General features: G+C 45.2%; 1 protein-coding gene across 26 annotated transcripts in view; it reads right to left on the bottom strand.

Annotated features, from left to right (window-relative positions):
* Positions 1-26,925, bottom strand: part of ptprdb (protein tyrosine phosphatase receptor type Db) — a 135,082-nt gene that overhangs the window by 78,857 nt on the left and 29,300 nt on the right. For 25 of the 26 annotated variants that reach the window (XM_035637771.2, XM_035637777.2, XM_035637782.2 and 22 more), the window contains exons 4-5: positions 20,685-20,760; positions 19,347-19,391 (exon numbers count right to left, since the gene is read on the bottom strand). The gene's annotated coding sequence lies outside the window, so the exon portion shown is untranslated. Of the gene's footprint in view, positions 1-5,237; positions 5,394-19,346; positions 19,392-20,684; positions 20,761-26,925 lie in introns of those variants that run through there. The other variant, XM_035637772.2, reaches the window with a different exon arrangement.

Here is a 26,925-nt window from a genome sequence, read left to right as displayed (position 1 = left end):
TAAAACGGACTGGAAAATTCCTCGCTTTGGCCTTAAATATTCATTCAGGAAATGTTCATATAAATGTCTGATTTGCTACTCCATCGCCAATTGATATAACACAATACTCCTTCATACCGGGTTCGCGTAAAAAGCCTTTACATTTATTGTTCTTATCACGGGGAGCTGGGGGAACTCTTTGCAAGGAAGAAAAAAATAAATCCTCTGGAGCCATGAAGTTTTTCCTGGAGCAGCGAAGAGCGGTTAGAAAAGTAAGCATGTACACCGATAGATGCTGCAGCTGAATAAAGAACCAGAGTGCCACCTGCATAATATTATTCAAGAAAAAGTATGAGGCAATAAACTGCCCATAAACTGTTTGACTGACAAGTCATCCCTAGGAAAAATACCACAGCGGTGACTGCCTAGCGCCAAAAATGTTGCTGAAAGAAAAAGAAAAAGAACAAAGAGCAGAGGTTTGGACGGCTGCCAATTCAAGTGAATAAAGTTACATATTCTGTCGCTTCACAAACCGGAGCAAACTCCGGCTGAGAGACCCATCTTTTTATCTGCGCGCTGCAGATACAAAAAGCGACTCATGACAGCGGTTTCACAGACATCAACTGTCCGTCGTGGCTCTGTCGATGGGACAGTGATGGAAGGAGGGAATACTACGATGTAATGCAAACACATGGCACACAGTCACCACTGTATAAAGGAGGCGAGGGGAGGGGGAGAGGAAAGAGGGCATAAAAGGAGAAGGAAAAAAATCTAAACTGGAGGAAATTTTAAAATATATAAATCTTAAAATAAGTAAATCGCTTTAGGAGCGAGGGGACAGCGGGCCTACGGGGCCAAAGGAGAGCAGTTGCAAACAGCAGCAAATCCTCTGGACGGGAGAAAGAAGTGATGTGGAAGTCCTGCAGCCGTGCCACTAAGCCCCCGCTGCAGATTAAACTGTGTAGTCGTAAGGACGAGGACGAGGAGGAGGCGGAGGAGGCGGGGTGGAGAGAGACAGATAGAGGGAGAGAGGGAGACAGAGGAACAGCAGAAGAAAAGAACTGTAGAGGGAAAATAAGGCTTTGTGGTCTGGCACCAGTTTGCCTCGTCAAACCATCATGTGTGCCGTGGCGATAGAAGGCGGGGGAGAAGGAACAGAGAGCGCTGGTGGGGGGGGGGGGAGAGGAGGACAGGGAGAAGAAGACAGGGACAGTAGATGTGAGGAAGACACTGAGAGGAGCAGAGTGGGAAGAGGAGGGGAAACACTTTCAGCCTTGACGGTGGATAAAAGCCTCAACATGTTTGGCTCCGATTGTGAGTCTGTCTGTTTGTGAGTTTGTGTGTGCAAGTGCGGTTGGAATATAGAATTGTTGTGGTTGTGCCTGGCTCCTTCAGAGTGTCTCCCTCTGATTGGAACATGGAGGGGAGGGGTGTGTGTGTGTGTGTGTGTGTGGGGGGGGGGGGCACGCTCCCACCACAAACACTGTCACTGTCATTGTCTCTTTTTCTCTCTATCCATTTATCTCTCTTTTCTCTATTTTTGTCTGTACCTCAATCCATTTATCCCATATCTTATGCCTCTTCTCTCAAAGATCCAACACAAAGACGCACAGACAAACACACACACACAGCACATGTAATAAATATGGAAATCCGATGCCAATGCGTCTCTGTTATGGCGTAGTGAGCAGAGCCCGGCTAAAAATGTCCATGAGCTAAATGTTTGCTCGCTATGTACTTGCCACGACAACACTTTGATAAAAAAAAAAAAATCTAATAAAAAAAATGAAAAAACAACTTGTACAGAGAGAAAGACAGACAGAGCGAGAGCAAAGGAAGAAGACACAGCGAGAGGAGCTACGGAAACAAACAGAGAGATGAACCTGCTTGAGTGGAGAACAGACGAAGGCAGGACAGCCTTGAGTTAAATTTTTAATATCTCACCATATGCTGCTCTCCGCACGTGAATCCATCTTTGCTATGAATTACCAATTCACAGCCTGTATGTGGGCGTGATTGGGTTCACGAATGACAACATAAAGAAGGCAAGAGAGGGTTAAAGGAAAAAACGAAGGGTTGAGATGGGTGCGAAAAAATGGCAATAAGGTGTAACACGAACAAATAGATCAAACCGGAAGCAGACGAATCAACCAGCGAGATGGCCGGAACACATATTATTGATTAGGCTTAGCTCTCGCACACCTATGGGAAAGTTGGTGCAATCTAAAAAGTTTGACGGAGAAAAAACCCAGGAAGGCAGCGGGCGGTGGACAGATGATATAGGGAGAGCCGAGATAGATTGGAAGCCGTCCCCTCCGACCGTCGGGTAAATCAATACCAGCGCTGTGCCTCCTCCACTCTTCTCAGCTGCTTGTCCACCTCCTCCACCGCTCGCGGCTCCATATCCTCTCACTTCTGCGAGTGGCGACGGCGCTGGATGCTGACTAACTGTAGCTGAAGCCGGAGCCTCCCGCCGGCCCACTCCGACTGTTACAGTCTGTTCCTACCACAAAGTCTGTGTCTGAAAATAGCCTCCTTGAAAACATTTACATGTGCACTTTGATTCTTGAGGAGCAGCCCTAACATTGTAGGAATGATTATTTTATACGCACTCATCTCGGGCAATGAGGCCAACTTGTGCTTTAAAGAAAAAGAGGAGACCAGTCTTTTTCTGTGCTGTTCTGTTCTGTTTGATCTTGTGCTATTTTTTTTTTTTTCTCAGCCAAGTTCTTTGTTTGTAGCAGGACGAGTTGACCCTGGAAGCAATGTGGCTCTGTTGACCTGCACATGTTTTCCTGGTTTAGACTGCATTGGCCTGCTCTGTGGGAACCAAAAGCGCAGTGACTATAATTACCAACCCAACTCACAACATCCGTGGCCTTAAACTCACCTCTCCTAACCTGACCCAACCCTCAGGGCAATGACATGCCATTTCACAGCATATGTATGTGTGTGTGTGTGTGTGTGTGTGTGTGTGTGTGTGTGTGTGTGTGTACATGCGCAGGCAGAAATGTGCTGACAAACAAGCAATACACACACACACACACACACACACTCACACAGCTGGCTTTGCAGACACTGGCATCCCTCACATCTTGAGAAACTTAGTCTCTCTCTGAGAGAGGGAACAGCTGCAGTGGCATGCACGTACATGCGCACACGTGCACACACACACACACACACACACACACACACACACACACACACACACACACACACACACACACACACACACACACACAGCACATGAACACAGTGGCAGATCAGCTGGGGTAAAGCACTTGTTCACCCACAGACTGGCATGTGACAGGGAGCCTCCTTGAACTTAGAGCCGCAGGCCACGGTCGTAAGACAGGTTGTAGTCACTCGGCCTGATGAGCCCCGACGTATGAGCGAGGCAGAGTCCGTTCCTGTGAGGAACTCTTTCAAAGCCGCAACACATTTTTGCATTAAATACTCATTTCCCAAACAATCAGTTATGTACATAAGCCTTTAGCCACACACACAAAAAACCACAACACCCCGACTTGTTTAAATCGTATCGGTCATTTGATCATTCAGGTAAATATCATGTAATTGTTCCACTCTGGAAACAAATGTGGGGATTTTCACAGCTACACTTAATATGGCTTAAGGCACCGAGCAGGCAAACCAGATGCAAAAACTGAAAGCATTCATCCTGAACCATCAGTAATGTGATTTTAAAACATATTTCAATGATCACGATAATAATAATGAGAGCTTGGATTTATATAGCGCCTTTCAAGGTACCCACCGCTGTGATGCAAGGAACGGAAAATGTTAGTGTTTAGTGTATTTTCCATAGCTTAATGGCTTGACTAAGTCAAAAGAATACAAGCTATCTGCCACAGCATTAAAAGCAGTCGGCCTCCAGGTTTTAATGTCGCTGTCGGGTGTTTGTGTATACGTACATGTCTCGCTCTCACACACTCGAGCCTAATTGCTGCAGAAGTACTTGCTTGATTGATTTGTAAGCTTGTGAGGTCTGTAATGCTGACAATGTTTGAGCAAGACTGCTGACTACTGTCCAACACACACACACACACACACACACACACACACGCACATACACACGCACACAAAATCTTCAGCACATTACAGTCATTGAGTTACGGCGGCGGCATAAGGAGGACATTAAATTTGTCACGCATCTGCATGTATCAAAATTGCAGCAATGCAAACTGTAGACTATCATAACATTTCACGAGTGAAAGTTGATCATATACACTGACAAACAGGGCATGTGCTTCATGGAAATTGTAATAACATAAACAAAACACACACAAAAAAACAAAGCCTCTTTAAATTGTGCCTGAATGGATTGGAAACAGGCTGGTGGAGTGAAATCCACAGACAGAAATTCTGCCCCATAATTCACTGTATCCTATTTGAGTCTAAAGTGATCATGCAGTTTTGCATAAATTCATGCAGCCCACTCTAAAAAAGAAAAAGAAGAACAAAAAATAAAAAAAGTGGATGAATCAACTGACAGCCATTTACAAATACTACTGCTTTATGTCTGCGCGCGCGCACACACACACACACACACACACACACACACCATTAAATGTCCACCCTGCCCGTGACAGGGCTCAGGCGTGAGAAAATACCTCTGAGCATGTTCTGAGGGGGAGCACCAATCCCCAGCGTTACAGCCTCCTTAATCTGTGATCAACATTTTTTTTTTTTTTTTAAAAAACACCTCATTTTAAAAGCGAAACGAACTATAATAATCTCATAATAAAAAAATGACAAGGGTGCAGTAAATAAAAAAAACTGTATTTACTGTTAAAAAAAACAACCCTGTGGCACCGCAGGAAATCAAAGAACAAGCTCAATAATTTCTGTGTTCCGAGTCCACATCACAATGAAAGATGGATTCTACTGAACACCATTGATGAGGCGATATCGAGATCGGTCCGAACTCATCCACCGAGTGGCTCGGACGCGCGCCAGGCGATAGAAAAACCACAGTGATTTTCCATTAGTGCGACTTTACAGCAAAAATAAACACCGATAAAACAACACCAATAACTGCTCGTGCAGGGGGGCAGATCACTGGTGTCAGTCATTCGTGTTTGATATCCAGAGGACACACACACACACACACACACACCCCTGAACGGATGGGCGCCGGTGAGGGGGGTTGTCGTTCGAAGTTTACGCGCCGATGTGCCCGTCGACGGCACAGTGATGTGCAGACCTACAACGTGACGCGACGGGAGACGCGCGCTCACCATATCAGCAGCCTGCACCAGCAGCAGTCGTCGGACAACACAACAACACTCGCAGTCTGGATGGATTCAAGCTCTGGGTCCGTCGTCTGTCTGTGTAACATCCACCGTGGCTGCAGCCGCTCTGCCCAAATAATCCGGCACCGTGCGTCTCTGTCCCCCTCCTCCTCCTCCTCCCTCCCTCTCTCTCTCTCTCTCTCTCTCCCTCTCTCTCTCTCCCCCTCTCTCTCTCTCTCTCTCCTCCTCTCGCTCCAATTATTTCCTATACCCGGTGAGTCGGCTATACGACTCAGTGAGGTACAGTAGCTGTGGTGGCTGAAGTGAAGTTGGAGGCAGATTTAAAGCCGCAGACCCCCGTGCGTAATCCTCGCGACGTTTTTTTTTTTTTTTTGGGCGGGGGGGTCCATAATGTGGCGTTCGTCAAAAAGACGATTATCCGGTTGTCTCTCTCTCTCTCTCTCTCTCTCTCTCTCTCTACCTCTCTCTATCTGTCTCTCTCTCTCTCTCTTTGTCATCATCCCCCAAAATACCCAACTGTGAGAGATGAAGTCGCCCCGATAGACAAGTGGATGTAGGTGGATGATGGCTCAACGCTGAGCACGCTGAATACATCATGCCAACCCCAAAGCCAGTCGGTCACATGGTTGTGTTCAGGTCTGACATGACATCATCAAGGGGTGCACTGGCATCAAATGCAGGTTCAAACAGACACCATAAATAACGATGCTACATGTGGAAAAAAGAGTGTTGTTTTTTTTAATTTCAGTTATTGTGAAAATTAAAACTCAATACTGCTGATTTTTTCCACCCCAACAATGAAACTCTGGGGGATGTTTGCTGTTGGAGATTAGAGGGAAAGATCGACAAATTGACTTGATCGAATCTTGAATGAGGAGCAGCTCCTTGATAAACTTGCACATTACCTTGGTATGTTGTGTTATTCGGGCCAACAGTTCAAAATGTGGTCTGCAGTATACATAGGGACACAATTAGCACATATGGAGATTTCTTTTAGGACATCACAGGAAAAATAATTTAGTGGGTTCCCACTAATGCCAGCTTTAACTGCAGTGCAGTGTCATGAAGACTGTAAAATTAAATCCCAAAACTGCCCAGATGGCACGAGATTAAAACAGTATGCATATGCCGTTTATAACATGTTGATCTTGCAGGCGTCATCATGTTGTGACAAAAGTCCAATAAGGTGGAACGACACTGGCACTTACTAGTTTTAGCACATTTAAAAGATATTCTGTGCACATGCTATATGATGTGAGCTCACGTGCACTGTTTGGTGTAGAAAAAAAACTTTTACGAAGTCTAGTGATATCCAAGAGAGGGAGAGATAGACTTTAAAAGGGGTTTTCGAGTAGGCTTATAGACTTGCGCCACACACACACACACACACACACACACACACACACACACTTATTTGGGTGTGCTGACCTAGAACACCAAACACAATCAGTGGTGCAGCAGATTCCCATCAGCGCCATGTAAATGAGTTGGAGGAGCGAAATCATGCCTTTGTTGCAGAAACTCTTCAGCTCAGTGGGTGCAAGGAAACACAACCTCAGGCTGGACACACACACGCACACGCACACGCACACACACACACACGCGCAAGCTTCCACACACACCAGGGACAGGAGAACTGAGTTGTGCAGCTTTCATAGTCACACAAAGACACTCAAAAAAGAATAACTCAGCAGAGATAAGGGGTTTGCTATCGAGATAACTTGACTCAATCAAAATCTGGAGCTGTATTTGATTGGCCTCATGACATATTGCACCGCGATGCAAGCAGTGCACATGCACTGAGCTGGGAGCACACCTCTTGATAAATACATCCTGAAGTTGCAAATTGTGTTGCATATGATGCTGTTGCTTTTGCTTCGTTGCTTCACACCCCAGTGCCTTCTCAACATCAATATCTACATCACTTTATGTCCGCTCCTGATTAAATATTCAAGTGATCCACTGATAAAAATGTATGGTTATGTGCGTTCAATATTCAGTGTGTGTGTGTGTGTGTGTGTGTGTGCGCGCGCGCGTGCGCGTGCCTGCATGGATGCTTTCTGTCTGTGTCAACACATGACTGTCCACACTCATGTTCACTAAGGTTCACATGCTCCCTCCAGGCATACTGTGTGTACTGTCAACCAACTAATTTATCAGTTTTCAATGTTTTTTAAGTCATGCATGAACGCTGCCTTTTTTCCTGAGCACTCTTTGTCTACAGTCACTAACCCGGCCGCACACATCACTGTTCTCAAAGCCTGTACCAAGATACCAATTTGGGAAAGTGACAACTCTCCACTTTAGGTAATATGAAGGGTTTGAATGCTGCAATGTCCTAAGATTACTGGGACCAATAAAAAAAAAAGGAAACTATATCAAAAATGTCTTTGTTTTTCAACCTAATGACTTTATATTTCACATGGAGAACAACAGAAAATGGGATTTGTTTTAGTGTCACAGACAAAATATAAATCTTAAGTCAACTCCATAATCATATTTACAAAAAAAAAAAGTTAAACGCAAATATCTCAGTCATACTGTATCGTGAAAACTGGATCAAAAATGGGGGTCAACACTTTAACTTTATGGGGCCGGCAGATGTTAAAGCATCTTTTTCAATTTCCGAGACTGTCCTCCACCAAAAAAAGACCGTATAGGTTGTTTGTTCGAGCAGCTTATTACGACCTATATGGTCATTTTAAAAGACCGCAGGCCTCTAGCCGCCATTACATGTATGTTCACTAGAGGTCAGCGGTTGACTTACTGTCGACCCGGTAAGCCTGTCAAGTTTGTGTATTTTAAATTGATTTGCTTATATTCTGTAAAGTGATCCTGCTGATTCCCTGCATACCACATAGTTCGTCATATGAGGTGGAGGACTTATTAGCAATTTATTCCAATTTTAATGGGTTTTTAAAATTATGGGGTGGACTTTGGCCAGGAGGCCACTCACAGCAGCAGGACTGGTGAACTTTTCCGTGGAACAATTAGGGCTTGTTTATCTGCTGAGAAGAACAATGGACTAATGGGGGCACCGGGGAGATTGTATCCACTGTTGTATACATCTTGGACTGACCATTATCCCTGTGACTGTGGACCTCTCCCACAGCAGATATTTTGACTCATCATAACAGGAAAAACCAATAACAAGTGCAACCACTAACATTAATGATGGCTCCATTATATTGCGGTGTTCCAGTAGGGCATGACGGGGAGTCAGCATGCCCAGTGCAAGCTCCCTGGTAGTTGAACACCTGGGAAACCATCATTAGTTTTATTACTCATACACCTCTGACAAGTTCAGCAGCTGCAATTTGAAAGTAGTATTTCTTCACAAACTGGTCACTGGGCTGCGACAGACAGAAAGAAAAGGAGTCTGCTCATAAGAGCTGAGCTGAAAATATGATTTAATGAATATGTCAGTCGATTGACAGAATACTAATAAGCATTCTTTCTGATCACTGCTATATATGTGAGCTAACCTCAAAATGAGAATATCTTCTTTTATTGTTTTCTTTTCTTTTGGAAAATAAGATTTCGGACTCTTTGGACGACTTAAAGTGATCAAGAAAATGAATTGGCAGATTAACCAGTAGATGAAATAAACATCATTCGCAGCATTTCAACACACCCTTACCTGACTTGATAAAGAAGACCGGGCTAAGCCTGATGAGCAGGGTGCCATTGACATTTCAATAATTGCTTCTGATCTCAGCATCATAGAGCCACGGTGCCACCCACTCTCACCACTTGCAATGACACACACACACACACACACACACACACACACACACACACACACACACATCTGCCTTAATAATTGACGATGAATACCCCTCTCATACACTTGACCCTTACCCACCAACAGACATTTGACTCTGACTCCCGTACACAAAGATGGATGACTTTAATAGACGCGCACCTCTTTTCTCTTGGTTTGCATGGAACAACGCTGGGTAAGTGTGACTATGCTCGCCTCTGGCTACTCACACCATGTCATTAATCCCTTCAGGCACCGACTCTCCAGTGATTGTCTTTACCCAGACAAGTGAGGGTGCAGTGGGCTTTTAACCTTGAGCGGCTTGGCCGGTATTAGAGACGGCAGGTTGCACCTGGGCAATTACAACCATAATTTCATAAAAGGAGACACTGGCCGTGGCTCGCCTCCCTGTGTCGAGGGAGACGAGACTCACGTCGCTCTGGAGCATCTCGGGAGTTCCCACCGCAACGGGACTCGTCCGCCCGCGAACGGGATCCCCTGCGCAAAGCCTGCGGCGCGGTCAGCGTGGAGACTAAAAAAGTCCACCGGCAGCCGCGCCCGACGGGGGGCGCCGCCAGTCCCAGTCTGCCGAAGCAGAGAGGGGAAAGGCGGGGAAGAGAAGGAGGGTACGGGGGGAGAAGAGCCAGCCGACGTGCAGAGAGAGCGCGAGGACGTGGAGGATGCGTAAAACAGCAACCACGAGCCTCGCGCCCGTCCGTCGGCGGCGGCCCCCCCCGAGATTAAAAGCTCAGTTTCCACGAGGCAAAGGGTTTGGAGGAAAAGGAGAAAGACACAAACCCAGTGGGCGCTCCGTCCACCGCGACCCACGACTAAGCCGGTCAGAGCCAGCGAGAAGTCGTCGGAGGAGCGGCGGCGGCGGCGGCAGAGCGGGGTGGGAGACATTGAATCCCCCTTCAGTTGGGTACCCGGCGGGCGTGCAGCGCGGCAGCCTAGGGCAGAGGCACCGCGACGGCGCTGGGTAAATGGTTACGGAGAGAGCGGGGCCGGGCCCGATAGGCGACCGGATCTGCCCTCCCCCAAAAAAATATCGGCGAACGTAGCAGCCGCGGATCGGTCGATGCCGATACACGTAAAAAACGCAAACATCGGCCGATATTATCGGCCGGCCGATAAAACACAAATTTTAACCATATATAACTGTACAAATCTCCATTGCTAGAATTGATTTTCTCAAAAACACGACACAGATGAGCTCGTCCCGGCTGACTTATATGTTGACTATGAGCTGAGGACCTTCACACCATAAGAATAAAACTCATGAAACCTACTGTGTTATGCACTGTAATCATGCACAGGATACAGATCCACTGTGTTCTACAAAAGGGAGGAAGGTATGACCCTGTGTGCATGCATGTGTGTGTTTGTATTTGTGTGTGCAGTCAGAAAGAGAGACGAGAGTTAAAAAAGCAACACGAGGGACCGGCCTAGCATTTCTAAAGCAGCTTTTATTGAGCACTAAGACGGGAGTATACAATGATGAACATCCAGGCTGCTCTTTTCACATCGAGGAAATTGCATTTGGGAATATTGCGCTGGCTGGTATGATGAAGTACACAGCCCCGCCTCCACACACGCACACAAGAGCACATATTTTTTGTATTGTACCACGTATTAGCAATATACAAAAGATCATATTTACAAAAGTCAAAGCTGTGCGCACACGTCGCACGCGCACATAGGATCTCATTTAGTCTGTGTACGTGGATTGGATGAGCTCGCTGCTGTTGAGAGAGCAGAGATGAGAATCAGTGCAAACAGGAAGGGAGAGGAAGAGGGAGAAGAGAGGAGGGGAAAAAACAGAGAGAAAAGAGGAAGTGGCAGAGAAAGAGAGGCAGAACATAGGAGCGAGGAATAAATGAGTGAATGATAAAGGGAGGGAAAGAAAAAGCAGAGGGAGCCTGTTAAAAGAGGGAGAAATCCTCCACTTGAGCTATGGTTGTTCTTTGAGAGGCTGTCGCTGATAATGTTGGCTACAATTCATCCCAGTGTGAAAAGGCACATAAGTATTATTTTTCCAGAAGAAAAAAGAAATCCCTATTCTGATCAGTCTGGAGCAGATGGAGTCAACCGGTTCTATACAAATGGCGCGTAGACAGATCATTAACCAGGGCTGCTGACTCCATCAAAATGAGTGACAAATGACGAGCTAAGCAGCTATCACATTAGTGAAGCATGGCGGGGCTGCATTGTGCAGGACTGTGGATGCTCGAGATGGGTGCATTAGGCCTGAGAATGTGAAAAGAGAAGCACCGGTTGGTAACGTGTACAAAACATGGGCATTTTTTGAGGTTGTACAGTGCATCGGTAAGTATTCAGACCCCTTTGCTTTTTTCAATTCAGTCGTCCATCGAAACTCAATACCCTGCGAGAAAGCAATAACAGGAAAAAAGGAGACATTGACGTGAGTACTTTGTTTACTCGGTACGTTGTTGAAGCACCTTTGGCAGCGATTAGAGCCTAAAAGTCTTTTCGGGTATGACGCAACAAGCTTTGCACACCCGAATAAAGGGATTTTCGGCAAGTCTTCTCTGCAGATCCTCTCAAGCTGTGTCAGGTCGGATGGGGACTGCTAGTGGACAGACATTTCGAGGTCTGTCCAGAGATTTCGAGTCTGAGGCAGAGGCTGGGCCAAATTCATTCAGAGCGGTGCCCCTAACTCACTCCTGCATTGACTTGGATGTGGGATTTAGGTGACTGTCCTGTTGGAAGTTGAACCTTCAGTCCAGTCTGAGGTCCTGAGAGCTCTGGCCCCGGGTTTCATCAAGATATCTCTGTACTCAGTTGCTCAGTTCCGATTTCCCAGTCTTGTCCAGTCTCCCTCTCCGTGCCATGCTCCACTGGTGGGATGGGATTTGGCAGGTGCAGCGCATTGCCTGGTTTCCCCCAGACATGACAGTCAGTACTGAGTTCAGACAAAATTTAAGAGACCTTGAGGTGTTTTCACTGAGGGGTGGTTTTATTCTGGCTACTCCGCCACAAAGCCCAGATTGTGTGTGAGTGCTGCAGTCATGGTTGTCCCTTCTGGAACTTTCTTCCATCACCACACAGGATCTCTGGAAATCAACTAGAATGACCATGTGGCTTTTGGCCACCTCTCTAACCAGGGCACTTCTCCCTTGATTCCTTAGTTTGGTCGCGGCGCCCAGTTCTGGGAAGAGTCCTGGTTGTTCCAAATATTTTCCATCAAAGAATTATGGCGACCACTTTGGCTCTTGGGAACCTGCAATGCAGCAAAAAAAATTGTAGCCTTCCCCAGATCTGTGCCTTGACACAATCCTGTCTTTGAGCTCTGCATGCAGTTCCTGCAACCTCATGGTCTTTTATATTCATTGTCACCTGGACTGGTGTGTGTGTGTGTGTGTGTGTGTGTGTGTGTGTGTGTGTGTGTGTGTGGAAACAGTTTAGAAACATCTAAAATATAAAAACAAGAAAAATGGGAGAAACCTGAACTACATTTGTATGTGAAAGCAAAGGGTCAGCATAAAAATCGATGTGACATCATATTAATGAATATAATTCATTAAAACGTTGATCAGTATCCAATATTAATTCTATGAACACGCGCAAACTGAAATGTATGCAATAAAGTCAAATAGCTTATTTATGTTTACATAAATGCAGTAATGAAGGGATATACATTTCATAGAAAGCCGTCAGTTACATATTATATGCGCTCGGTTTTCAATTACCTCTATACACAGAGCAACAAAGGCAGACAGCAAAATCAGCGCTACACGCACTGAGATACTCATGCTCGCCGAGCGTGCACACACTCACACGAACACACACAGGTCACAGAGAAGTGGCTGTCACTGTGATTGGTTCCTGCTGCCGAGAGCGAAGCCCACGATAGCCAATTATCTGTCATTATACACCACAGCAGCTCTTGCGGGCTGGATGCCTCCGCATGTGTCTGTGTGTGCATATTGTGTGTCGTAGTGGGAGAGATTGGCAAATTGCTGGTTATTTCAGCGTACTGAAAGAAGAGAGGGGAAATGTGGAGGAGGAGGAGGAGAGGGGAGGGGTTGAGGAGGCCAGGCATAAATATGCAGAGTGAATCTAAAAGGAAGCCAAGGAGAGATTGATGATTATATTTGACAGTTGTAGAGAAGATGGGATCACGGGGGAGCTGCAGACCTCCAGTGAGCTGCGTGCTGCTGACAGATGTCTGCTGACCAAAACATGCCTGATGCAGCAGGTCCCGAGCGGAGACGGCCCACAGATTGAGGCACTCAGTCAGCGTACGGCTGGTGCTCCTTCATGTACGACCAGTGTGTGTCCGAGCTGTGACCAGTGTGTGGCCAGAGTTTGAGGGATTATATGACAACGCCTTCGATGACAGTATCACTATGCATTTCAGCTGCAAGAACACACAAGATACACAGCCCGTGTGCGGCTCTATATGCTCCGGTTCACAGCAGCGCAACAGCTTTCAACGCCTGGCGAATTAGCTCAAATTAACAAATCGAGAAAGTGGAGAGGTAAACTGCTCTCTCTAATTTTCACCACACACAACTTTACGATATGGGTTGCGGCTAGTGAGAAACTCCCTTAGCCATTCTGGATTCTGATCTGACCACAGTGATGGAAGAAAGCTCCAATGACAATTAGAGGTGGGGATTTATAACATTTTTTTTGTTAAAGATATAGAATTCATTTGTTTTTGCCAATTTTCAAGGCAGTGATTAATCTTCCAATAGCACTGAACTATTTTTCACTTACAAGCTGCTATAAACACCAGCTGAACAGTATAAACTGAGCTCAGTCACTATTTTTGCGAAAAAAAAAGGATTTTTTAAGAAACCATCATTCGCAAAGCATTACAAATACTACAAATGTTTGTAGAAACAAAATCCCAATGATAAGCTGCACATCTTTTAATTTGCACTACATAAGATCTGGCATCTGTTGTCAATGAGTACCGTGATTAACCAGTGTCACTGTAGAATTTTTAAAAACAGAATTTTTTCAAAGCAGTAAACGAGCTCACCTTCATTATTTCAAGATTGTGGCATAATGTCTGAGGAGACAAGTTTTTAGATACCGCAAAAATCCTCAGCACATAAAACTGAAAATATGTGTGACATGTCATCTTTTATTTGGGTGAACTTTCCCTTTCATAAATAAAAAAGGTTACGAGTAGATAACATTTTCCTATATAGATAATAGATGTATGTAATTACTTCTTAATCCCTCTCATCTCTCGTGGGACATGGCGCCTCACTGAGCATCCTCCATTGTTCCCTCCTCTTGGCAAGAAGTCGAGTCTCACCCCAACTTAATCTCGTCCAGCTCGTCTGTCACAGGTCCTATCTGGTCTTCATTTGGATGTCAGTGTCAGTCCCGCTACCAGACTACCAGATGGATTGACAAAAGAAATGTAATTCTAACTTTTCCAATTATGTAATGGGGTTTGTCGTTTTGGTTTTGACTGAAATGTCTTGGAAACTATTGGATAAATTAATATTATAACTCGTTCTCAGCATGTTCCTATAGAGGTGAATAAAAATCACTATGGTGATCACATTTCAAGCCAGGTATAGACGAAATAGGGGACATATAGGTGGTTGGCTAGGACGCAGAATGTAATCCCTCAACCCAAGACCAGAACGGGTATTGACTGGTTATTGGAAAAAATTGGATCAGTCAGGGGGAAGCTTCAATTATTATTAGGTCTAACCATTTCATAATTTAAAGCCTTTGGATGCACAAGGACGAAAAGGACTAGAGAGGAGGAAGAAAAGAAAGGCCAATACACTCCAGGATGTTGCCTTGTGTTACCATTAAAATGTAGCAATAAGATTAATGCTAGTATTATAAAGAAATTCTAGATAATATATTCAAGTAAAAGGACTGGTATGGATACACACGGATCCGTCGCAACATTAAAACCACTGGCCAAAACATTAATACCACTGGCCAAAACCGTGGGTCCTAGCATTCATCTGAGTATTCTGCAGACCAGACGCCAAGCAGACCCCTGCTATTGCACTCTCTGCGGGCTGCCGCCTCACCCAGCAGGACAATGTGCCACCACACAGCAAAAACTGCTCAGGAATAGCTGGAAGAACACGACCAAGAGCCCAAAGCTTTGACTCGGCCGCCAAAGTCTCCAGATACAATCAAGCATGTAGGATATGTGACGGTGCCAGATCCATGGAGGCCTCCAGCCACAAAACCCACAGGACCCACAGAACCAAAAGGATCTGCTACCAACGTCCCAAGACCACAGGGCACCTCCACAGGGCACCTCCATTTCCAGACGGGTCAGAGCTGTTTTGGCTGCATGATGGGGACCGTCACAGATTTTTACGCTGGTGGTCATAATGTTGTGGCTGATCGGTGTATTACTATATATGACATTATTACATGATTAATACTGAAGCAGTGTATAAGCAGCATATTAGCGTTGTAGCTGCTGGCGCTTGAGCACCAAATCCTAATCTCGCCGGGGGCACAAAGATGGCTGGAGCCGGCCCCTGAATGGACCCTAGTCATCAGAGCATCCGCCTCAGAACAAATCCATCTTTCTGTACATTCCTAACACATATCCAGAGAGTGTGTTCATGAAGTATGACACTGATCTGTCTCTGCCTGTCTTACTATGCTGTGCTTCCATAAACCCCCATCCTAATCCACTGCATGTGTGTGTGTGTGTGTGTGTGTGTGTGTGTGTGTGTGTGTGTGTGTGTGTGTGTGTGTGTGTGTGTGTGTGTGTCTGTGTGTGTTTGTGTAAGTTGTCTCTTTATGTCTGTATGAGTCGCGTTACTTAAGCTTTTGGCTTTCAGAGGGCCTCTCTTTCCCACGCCTCGCACACTGTATGTAATACCATAGACCGCCCTCCAGTCCTCCACTCCTCTCCATCGAACCACTCAACGCGACTGTCTGGACGGAATCACTCGCCACTCCACAGTCGATATCTCCATTACCATTACAGTCAACAGAATCAGCACGGTGAAAATTGAATGGGTATGGGTAATATTACTTTTAAATGAGCTGATGAAATGGGTGCGCGGATGATGGCAGAGAGGGCAGAGAGTGGTTGAGATGGAGGGGGGTGAATATATGTCAGTGCAACCAAAGGATAAAAATAATTAACAACAAAGTCACAATTTCGTCATGTGCTTATTACCCTGCAAGGCATGGTTTTCTATGTGCCATCATAAGGATGTCCGACTAGCTGTGGGTCCAGGATTGACATATTGTGTTTGAATGTTTTGCTTTTTTAAACTAAGAAATTATTCCTTTAACGACACACTAATTTTCTTTCTCTAGTTGAGCAATAGTTCCAACCCTAAGAAAGGGAAACGATAGATGATCAACCGGATCAGAAAGCAGAAAAATGTATTTGTGATTCGCAAAAATGAATACAGACTTTACTCTAATCTCTTTTCACTTTCATGTCATCATGTCTCCACGAAAAAGAAGAAGACCTTACTGATGCTGTGGCATCACTGTTGTGTTTGCAGGTGCCACACACACACACACACACACACACACTCAGTGACACTGTGTGTGTTCACTGCATTTCAGTGTGATGCTCAGTTACGCTTGAAGAGTAGTGTGTGGGCATGCAGAGAGACACGAAGAAAGAAAGAAAGAAAGAAAGAAAGAAAGAAAGAGATCATGTAAAAATGACCGGTTCTCCTCAGGGTGCTTGATTGTGATTAGAGAGAGGGGTAAGAGGTTGATGAGTCGGACCCTCAGCAATGGTAATCCCATTAGCACTGTTCTGCATGCTAAGTCTCCACTAATGACTGATGTGTGTGTGCATGTGTGCATGTGCCACACGTGTAATCGCACACAGCGTGTGTGCGTGTTTGTGTCAGTGTGCGTGTGTGTGTGTGTGTGCGCGTGCCGCTCAGTCCTTTTCGGCCCATCTTAATTATCAGATGTGACTCACGTGAGGGTAATTACAGCATCTGAGACAGAGGGAACAAGGCTACGAATGACCCAGAAATCCACAGGCTAATGAAGCGATAAGACAGACAGACAGACAGACAGACAGACAGACAGACAGACAGACAGACACACACACACACACACACACACACACACACACACACACCCTCTCTCTCCTGTCCTTTTCTCATTCTCACCTCACACAGAGAGAGACAGGGACAGAGTGGCAGCGAGAGAAAGAGACAGTCAAAAAGACAGTGAGGGGAACAATGTTTCAGGCCTCACACTACATATGGGAGCGGAGAGCTTTGGGAGGAGCTGTCAAAAGATGCCCTGTCAAGCGGCTTCCAGCTCAGCCCTCTGCCTAGTACGAACTAATCTGGCTGCTCTCTGTTCTCTGTCATATCAGGCCACAGCTCCACTGCACTGTGGTCTGCTTCCACGGGCGCGGATTAAGCCTGGCTGCCCGAGACTAAATTCTCTATTGAAGAATCATCTAGGTGTAATCCCTGTGTGAAGCCAGCCCTGTACGGTACAGCACATTATATCTCTCACAATGGCTATTATACACAGGAGGCTGCACACTGGGGAGATACAGGGGACAGGCATGGAGAGAGGTGGCTGTGTGTTGGTAGCAGAGCCTCAGGGTTGCTTTAAACCTCTGTGTAAAATGGATTCGGTTCACTTAAGGTGGCCCCCTGAGAACACATCAAACTCATTCTGGCAGGTTGCTTCTTACCTCAGTGACTCAAATATTAAAATTTGAAGACACCCGCTTATAACTTTAATAATCCTGTCTCTTATTTTTATCTTATTGCTTCAACATTTAATATTTGCATGTTTAAAAACCGCAGTATGGCCATATAACAATAAGAAACATCAATAAATAATAAAAACTATATTAATAAGTGTAGGCTTTTTTCATTCCATTAGCTATACCGCTAAAGACGTTGATAATTGGCTGTGAAATGTCTAAAAATAATACACTATCCCTTAAAGGGGAATATATATTTTTCAAATATGCTGTAAAGAGTAGGACCTGTTGATGCCCAATATCAGGGGTCTTGATGTGTCCACAGACGATACCTCGGACCCTAAACAATGCTGTGTGACCTAATGGGTCCAATACTGTATACTGCATCATCATCATCCTCAGTACGCACGGCCATACCAAGACCCACCTACATCAAATACAGTTTTGTTGTAAATATCATGATAAAAACCTTTATGAGTTGAGGTATCGGAAAAGGTACGGAGACGAGAAAAAGTGAAACTCCACAAACAAGCCAGAAGAGTTCTCAGCCGAGACGACTTGGGAGGCCTGTGACCCCTTAAAAACAAAACGAAGCCGCAAGCCATGTCTGGTTTGTACGCATTTCAACCGAGGCAAGTTTCATCTCCACAGGTTGTTTCATTTTCATCAAGTACTAAAGGCCTGTGGATGTACAACTGTCTGGTATTACAGAAAAGAAAAGTAAACCGCAGACAGAAAAAAAAGTGCAGTTTTTTCTTATTCTCTGAATATTTTCTTCATCTTGCGACTTCTACCAGGATCTTGAACTACTTCCTCAGAAAACAAACAAGAAAAACAATTAGCAAGATGAAGTCGAAGCTTGAAGCTGCTCGGTGCCGCAAACCGCTCTGTTTTACAGCCCCCTGTGCCAGAGGGCATTTCTCTAGCTTGTACCAGTTTGCACAACAGCACCAGTGACGCTGCAGTTAAAGTGATAAGTGATACGGAGTGCGACCCTGTCATGGCGTTGGTCTGTTTGGCAGAGCAGGTTACCCTCAGCCCACACTCCAGCCATCACAGGTTCCCCGTGTCTGTCGCGCCCACTCAGACTGAACGTGTGTGTGTGTGTGTGTGTGTGTGTGTGTGTGTGTGTGTGTGTGTGTGTGTACATCACTTGTGTGTTTGAGTAAGTTATCTTCATCAAATTCCCAATTACACAGACTGGAGTCTCGTCAATGCTCCACTCTTCGTGCGACTACACAAACGAATAGACATGAACGTCACACGAACATGCACACTCACCCACTCATGCACAAAAAAACAACAACAAAAACACAAACAGAAACACACGAACAGGCCCGGAGGCACCAGGCACTTCATTTCCTATTCCACCCCCTCACCTCATCCTCGGCACCCTCATATTCCACTCTGGCCTCCCCAACACTCAACCCTCAGTCACTATAGCAACCTCGCACGGAGCTACTGGCAGCCAGAGGGCTAATCATGTCTTTACAACATCTGTCAAAAATAACAGAGACGTACACTCTCATACATGTACACAAGTGAGTGCACCGATGCACGCCCAGCAGCGCTGGGACCCAGATGTCCATGCATCTGAGCACACATTCACATTCACACTCTTCAAACAAGGTCAAGCTAAAGATGACTTTCTTACCTCTGCTCATGGTTCATCCCGGAACGCGGAGTTGAAAAGTGGGAGCTGAAATAGAAGAGGTTTCGTGAACTGTCTGCACACTTGATCCGTCAACAAATACAAACATATTGATTTATTTTTTCCCCCCCCCCATCGTTTTTCTTCGGCCAGGAAGAGTCATTTACTTGAAAACCTGTCTTGGATGAGACAGGGAGATAAATGAAGGGAGGCCTACACTGGGATTTTCTGGTGAAAATGGGCCAAATGAAGTCTGCCACAGAAACATGCCTGCTGGGTATGTTGCTCTGCCGCCACCTGTAGACCAGACCTGGTACTCCACCTACTCAAAGAACAAATTCACCCGAATCGGCTTACTAACCTGGGGAGCCGGGAATGATAAACAGTGAGGGGTGGCCGAGAGGTTTGAAACGAAGTTATTGCTGTATTATAAACTTGTGGACGTGCAGTGTTTCACATGCTGTCTGATTCAAAATCAATCCCCTTGATAACGCCTCACTTCCTGTACTGTACAGTACATACGACTCCCAGTGAAGCACTTCACTCGGCCCAGTGTTCTCTGTGCATCATCTAACAATCCTTTCAAAGAGTTTGATGAAATCTATTTTTGTTTTTGTGTTGTTGTTTTTTTTTCAAGTTTGGCAGGGCTTGCTACCAAAATGAGTCACCCACACAAACTCAACTCAAAACTCCAGCCAACATCGGAAAAGGAAACGTGCAGCCTCTGCATCTTTCAACAAACCGAAAAAGGGGGTGAGCGAATGCTTTATATTTAGAATGGTGACGCTATGCGAACTCGAGCACTAACATGAGAGGAAAGCTCAGCGATGCGTCGGGGAGCTGCATCGTCAATAATGTATCAGAGGCGGTGTTTTAAAAACAGCTGGGGATCGCCGCTCTGTCTTGCCCTGTCTGCCAGTCTGTCTCTTTGCATGTCTCTCCTTCGCGCTGTCCAGTGTGACGCCAGCAGGTTTGCCACTCCTGTGGGGAGCCCATGTTTGGTTAAACTTTCATCCTGTCGACAGTGTCTTCACTCGCTCTCTCTGTCCCTGAGGATGCGTCTCTCTCTGTTCTTCCTTCGCTCTCTTTCTCTGAAGAAAGATCCCAACACTTTTAATTTCTTTTTTGTACTCCCTCTCTGTGTCTTTCTCAGTGGACATGGCGCAGCCTTAGAGCAATATGAATCATACAGAAATCTGGCCCATGCAGAACAAAGTTGTTTTGGTCAGTAACAGCAGGTCGTATATGTGTGTGTGTGTGTGTGTGTGTGTGTGTGTGTGTGTGTGTGTGTGTGTGTGCACACGTTTGTGTTTGAAAGTCATCATGACAATCCGTGCATACCTGTTTCAGTACACAAGTCCTCCGTGCTGCTTCATCCTTGAGGAATGAAAGAGTAAGAAATCTCCCAAGAATTCTCCTGCAAGAGAGAAGAAGAAACAGAGAGAGAGAGTGAGGGGAGAAGAAGAAAAGTAGGGAAGGGATTAGGAAAAGAGTCTTAGCCTTTCAGAACTCAATGCTCTTAAAGCCAACTCTGGCTTTCAACTAAGTTCCCCGTGTTTGTGTCTGCTGCCACTTTGCGTGTGCGTGTGTGTGTGCGTGTGTGTATGTGTGTGCGCGCGTGTGTCTGTGTGTGTGTATTGGTGTCATAGCATTCATATCGAAGCTTCCTATGTGCGCCCTGAGTTTCACTGCAGCAGCTGCGTTGTTCCAAAAGCAGGTTGGGTCAAATGGTCCGCCCCAGTATAGGAGCTCAACTCCTATACTGGGGGCATTCAAGGCTTTTTAGGCTTCGATGCCAGCTACTTACAAGCCGTAACAGGGATGTGAGGGGATGAGGGGCCTTAAAAGCTGGAGTGGGAAAATTATATAGCACCTCAGCATGATAAGTATACACTCTGACAGATCAAAAGGGTTGCATTAGGACACGTGAATACTAGCACAGAGGCATGTGAAATGTATAAGTAAAGAGAGACAGCACACACACAAGCACACACACACACACACACACAAACACACACACACAGATGTCGCTCCGCAGTGTTTTGCAACTGTAATGCTCTGTTGTCATTCTGAATTCTTCTGCCATCTATGGAGTGCAGCAGAGCGGAGCCGAGCAAGTCGCAAGTCGTGGCAAAAAACAAAAAATCACTTTGTGGGTGGGGTGAAATGAGGATGCGTCTCGAAGGACCATGGGCAGTTGCACAGTTCTTTGTTTAGTGAAATCCAACCAAAGCTAAACTTTGAAGCCCTGAACCCCTCTGCAGTAGTTTTTTTTAAACAAGTATAAAGGAAATGAAAAAAATATTAATTATGAGCTTTATTCTGTCTTCTTACATTACACTATACTTACACTATATACTCTAATTCCTGTTGTAAGCACCCATTTTGCAGCAGGCTGTGACAAGTTACTGTCATGACTTAATGCAGCAAAAATGACGAGGATATGACAACGTTTACTGTTGACAACGTTTAGATTTAAGATCAGATTCTGTCATAGGTGCCATAAAGCAGAGTCCCCACTAGTCGGTGCTGTTACACCACTCCTGCCTCTGCGCTGCTGACCGACTTACTAAATAAGGGCAGAGACGATGATGGCAGCATACATTAATGGCGGGATCTGATGATTGTTAAGATCTCGAGCAAATTAACTGCAGATGAAAACTAGGACAAAAGCCATTACCGTTGCATTCCTTGAGGTGCGAAACACCCACTGCTCTCAGGTCATGAGGACACCGTCTCATTTAATGCAGTCACAAACAATTTGAAGAAGTGGGAGAAGGAGCGTGACAGACTTCAGCGCTAGCCCGAGCTTGCATATATGTGCACTTTAGAAAAATGTGTGTGCACTACGTGTGAGTACTAGTTCACACTTTATTTTCAGTTGATCGCACATTTCTCCCCGGGTTCCTCCAGCGCCGCGTTTCTTCTGTAACGATCTGACGATAGCCGGTGAAATCGGTTGGGTGGAGGATTATTATAAGCATCGGTCTCCCCTCTGTTGCGGCCGCGAGTTTTCCTCTCCATCATGTTGTTTTCCTGTTAGGTTCCAGTACTCCCCGGTTGGAAAACCACCTTGTTAGTGAGATTGTGCTTCACCTGTGCTGGCCCAGCAGAAGTAATTAAAGCCTTGGCAGCCCTGTGCCCGAGAGGAAGCGTTCGGAAACTAGATCATTTGGAAGGCTCATGTTGGCGCAAGCAACTTCAGTTTACAGCCCTCGCACAATGAGCTGGGAGAAGTTATGTTTACCCTCTTTTTGGTAGACACTGCATTACTGTAGTTTCCTCCCTGATTTTCCGTGTGATTAAGTGGCGCCCACGGTGAACGTCTGCCTGCAAGCCCTTTTAGCTGCTTTGAATCTCTGTGAGGACTCTCGAGGGAGCCCTTCAGAGCAGCCCTTGAATCCCTTTCATGTCGATTGGCTGAAGTGACTCGTCAGTGAGAGCCGAAATGTTGGTATCGCCTGGACGTCATCTTCTAGGCTTCTGCTGCGGGGAGAAATGAATTCAGGGCATATGCGGTCACAGAGGGTGCATTTGCGAGATAAACCAAACTCTTTCTGCACAGCAATGGCCCAGATATTTTTTTTTGAAGTGTAAACCTAACCAGGGCAGCTCAGTGGAACTTGGGTTCACTTTGGGTTGGCTTCACTCGGCATGTGTGAAACCCTCTTCTTTGGTTTCTGTCAACTGGACTCAACATCAAGGCACGTGGGTAAGCAGGGCGGCGGGGTGGACGTCAGATGGCTGTCTCGTAAGCAATACTCTAAATGTGGAGAGTCACAGTGGGACCATGCATAAGACCGACGTGACTACCTACAAACTTTATCTCCAGACACAACCTCCCTCAAGCGACAGCATCTCTGTGGCAGTCAGGTGTGAGGCGTTTCAAGATTGTCTGCTCGTCAGTGCTTTAATTTTCTAGAAAAACGCATTACAGCAGGACATTTAACCTTGTACACACGTTCAGCCTTTGGCGGCGTGTGCGCGCAACTGATCAGTTTGCTCAGAATGTTAAAGAGGTTATTGCAGGTTAAGCTGGCAACAGGGACCCTCAGAGCGGCATGACGCAGTTTTGCGTAAATACTGTAACTTCAACTTGTTTGCAGAGTCTGTGTGTGTGTGTGTGTGTTTAAGGGTTTACACAAATGCATCTAAGAGGCCCCTGCAAGGATAGTTAAGCATTTTAAAAGGATACTTGATGCACAAATGCCTGCTTAATTCAAACGAGGCTTCAAAAGTGACTTGCTGGTCTTGAAAGACTGAGGAAGACCTTTGGTGAAACTCCACTTAGAGCCTAAAGTAGGATAAGTTGTGTGTCTTCATGAGTTTGATGTGTGTGTATATCTATATATCTATATAGATATAGATATATAAACTGTATATGGAGGGAGAATTACTGGAGGTTAATCAGACTTAAGGCCAATTTTTTTTGTAGTTTCTTTGACGGTGTGACTGTAATTAACTCTGCAAGGGTCCATGTGGACCCCAGTACAGATGTCCTTGTGTAGCCCAAAGTTTTTCACCATGAACTCTGCGCATGCACAAGAAAAACAAACCCTATACATGTTTCATGCACTGAATATGTGCACTGAATATGTGTACTGCACGTTTTCTGTTTGTTCATGTTTGTTTGGGGACCTCCTTGAAAATGAGATGATAGCTATCAAGAGGTCTATCCTGATAGTAATACGTTGTTCCCTATGTTTGGTCCTATTCTTGTTAAGCTGTATAAAACAAACAGAGGTGCTCTTTACTGTCAAGAGGCTGCCACGGTGTTTTCCAGCGTGCATTTGTGAAATGTCTCCGTGTGCAGACCCCTGAGTATGTGTAGTATCTCGTCCACTGTCCATATGCAAGTCTGCAGCTGTCTGAAGTTTGAACAACCCAGTTGTTCCTTTAATTTTATAGACATGTATCAGCGTTGTGCGCACATTTACCAAATTAAATACTCCACTTCGTTAAATACCCGTAATCGATACTTAGTCAGACGCTACAATTATAAGCTGAAGGTGTCTGCTTTGTGCAGCAGCAGGGCAGAGTGTCTCCATTTTAACAGAGACTTATTGTGTGATGAGAACTGAAAGAAAGGGCAGAAGATTCGTCATCAAAGCGAAAAATCAAAAGTGCATATTTTGGCAATATCTCAGAGAAATCTAATGTTAAAGACCAAAACAGAACTAAAAGAACAGTGAAGGACAAACAGGCAAAGTGAAAGTCAAAATTGGCTTTTTTCATACAGAAACCACTTGTGCTTCTGTTTTACTCAGAAGACCATTGTGCAATCTACAATTCTGTCTCTTCTGTTTGGTTTAATGTGTATATGCCTGCCTCTCCCTTCATCTTAAAGCTTCTTGACTCAGTTGAGCTAAACGGATAAGATCTTATGTGAAAAGTTGGGGATGCTTCTCTTTGACTAAGAGGAGGCAATTCCAGTGAACGTTATAAGGCTCCACTGCAAAAAACTGTCTCATTACCTCCGTCCTGTGGTCTCATACTGTATATGCGCAGTACTTACAGGTCAGGTCACAGGATATTTCAACAGTCGCTGAACGCCATGTTCAAACTGAGCTCGGGAGAGGTCTCTCTGGCATCAAATAACGGGTTGAAAAAATGAAAAATATCAGACTACTGGCCAGATGCACTGGTCCAAATGAAAGCAACTGTTGCTCCGTGTCTGCTGGATGTGTAAACAGTACATTTTTTGCTAACATATTTTCCAAGTCAACTTTGTTGGTTGATGTCAATCATATATTAATTGCTTGTTGCGCTGCTCCCACAAAAAATATTTTATTTGATTTATGTCAAAATGCATTCCCATATTTAAGATGTTGTAACAACATTTAAAGAGTACTTAGGTTACGCATTGAACTAGTACCTTAAAATAGGGATTAACAACTTTTCCCAGAGTTTTCAAACTAAAACAAGGGGCGAACAGCTTCTCCATTTGAGCCGCTGTAAAACTACGGAGAGGTGAAGACAGCAGGCGTTGACATGGCAGCAGTGGTGAGTTTTATAAGTGAAAATGTAGTAACGTGGATGTAGCCTATAGGTCAAACCCAAGATAATCCCATTGAAATTAGTAGGGCTATTTTTCTCAGACATAACAACAACAACAAAAAACTACATAAATGACAGAAGTAACAATCTGCTCTATTCTTTCTTTTGATAGGCCAAACCACTTAGTAACTATTCGTAAGATACTATTTGCCGGGAAGAAAAACTCCAGCAGAGGATGGCTGTGAGCAATCTACAAGATAGCAACGTTCATGTAAAGGCAGGGTAATGACACAGCTCACACAAAGGGCACAAAAATCCCCGCTGTCATTGAGAGCGAACCCTGTATGTTCAACAACACAACGATGAGAAACTGCACGACGACGCTTCTCCAGGAGCAGATGCCATTGTGTGCTCGGAGTGTCCCTGTAGTCACGGATATGCGGGGAGAACTCTGAATTATCATTTGGTAGGTGCAACACATTACTCAGTGGTGTCCTACTTTTAAAGACATAGTAGACGCCACTGTGCTCAAGGCCAAGAGAACAAATGACTGAGGGAGCGAATGAAGTGGAAGAGGGGAAGCAGGAAAAAATAATGGGTGTTATGGGGGCGAAGAGGAGAGGGGAAGACAAGGAGAATTACAGCAAATTAGAAAGGGAGGAAGACCTTCTAAAGTGGAGAAACTCTGTTGGAGCTTGGTGCCATCTACTAACGTATCATCTTGGAAAGGCAAATTACACAGTACATCTTACTTTGCCTAGTTAACATCAACTTGTTTCAGTCCTAACATCCTAATTCTTTCACTGGCAGACAACCCGTTCAGCTTTTGTCACTTAAAGAAAGTTCAGGATAAGAAACATCCGACAATTTTTCTCTTCAAGGCGAGCGAGGTGGAGCGGTAATTTAGGCAGAATGAATAGAGATAGGTGGCAGAATGTCATCGGAGCGGTGGCGGGTGAGAGCAGCATGACCTGACACCTGCTTATTTCCTGCTTTTGACAAGATCACAAATGCAAGGCTGATATTGGGTTCCCACGAGCGCTGAATGGGAATGCTGGGCGCAGAATTAGAATGGCCACAGCACGACAGCAGCAGGTTTCCTAATGAAGCCTCAGTCCCTCTGCCAGAGTGACCCATTTTCCTCTTTTCCTCTCCTTCTCTTCCCCCTCTCGCCGATACAGCTGCCCCAAATTCTTCACAGGGAAGAGTATGCATAAATTTAATTAAAATGGCTAAAATCATTTGGGATTCTTATTTCTTATTCTCATATCACCTTTCTCCAAACCATTAAGTCCCTGGGTTTGCTATGGACTCCGGCGGGTGAGGAGCCTGACGGGGTCAGTCTTCATTGTCGAGGGAAAATGTCACCGTGGAGGATTACAATAACACAAATGAACTTTCACATTCAAGGACTAGATGGGATTGAAGAGATATTTTAGATGTGTGCCTGCGTGGGTTGACGTATGTGTTATGATGAAAACTTGTTTATTTCTAAGTACCAATCCTCTTCTAGTTTGTAACTAAACTTTTCTTGCCTGGTGGCTTCTCTGTGTGAAAACTACTTTATTGCTTCCCTCCATTTCTA

This window comes from Scophthalmus maximus, chromosome 8 (genome assembly GCF_022379125.1).
Source record: "Scophthalmus maximus strain ysfricsl-2021 chromosome 8, ASM2237912v1, whole genome shotgun sequence".
Taxonomy (NCBI): Eukaryota; Metazoa; Chordata; class Actinopteri; order Pleuronectiformes; family Scophthalmidae; genus Scophthalmus; species Scophthalmus maximus.
Note: the sequence above shows the minus strand (reverse complement) of the source record. Positions and strands in the feature narration are given on the sequence as shown.